Below are 314 nucleotides of genomic sequence, written 5' to 3'. Positions count from 1 at the left end.
ATTGCTTTTTATTTCTCCTCTTTCCTACTACTTGTTTCGCTTCTGTTTCAGTTTTTATAACCATTTCTTACTATGTGCAAGTAAGTTGTTGTTTTTTAGCATGGTTGTTTGGCAGTGTTATTTTTTATAATAGTTATAGTTATTTGCTTTTGTTATTTATTGTAATTTTAGTTACATTATGTCTGAATTTATTATGTCTGTATAGGTCTTTTATTAAGTTTTTAGTTTTATTTAATTTTATTTGAGTTATTTGAATACTTCAACAAACTAAATGGAAATGAAATAATATATATATATATATATTGAATTGATAA

General features: G+C 22.3%; 1 protein-coding gene across 1 annotated transcript in view; it reads right to left on the bottom strand.

Moving 5' to 3' along the window:
* Positions 1-314, bottom strand: part of LOC107657347 (N-chimaerin-like) — a 62581-nt gene that overhangs the window by 43563 nt on the left and 18704 nt on the right. The gene's annotated exons all lie outside the window — the stretch shown is intronic.

The sequence above is a fragment of the Sinocyclocheilus anshuiensis genome, unplaced genomic scaffold, assembly GCF_001515605.1.
Source record: "Sinocyclocheilus anshuiensis isolate Anshui unplaced genomic scaffold, SAMN03320099.WGS_v1.1 scaffold355, whole genome shotgun sequence".
Lineage (NCBI taxonomy): Eukaryota > Metazoa > Chordata > Actinopteri > Cypriniformes > Cyprinidae > Sinocyclocheilus > Sinocyclocheilus anshuiensis.
Note: the sequence above shows the minus strand (reverse complement) of the source record. Positions and strands in the feature narration are given on the sequence as shown.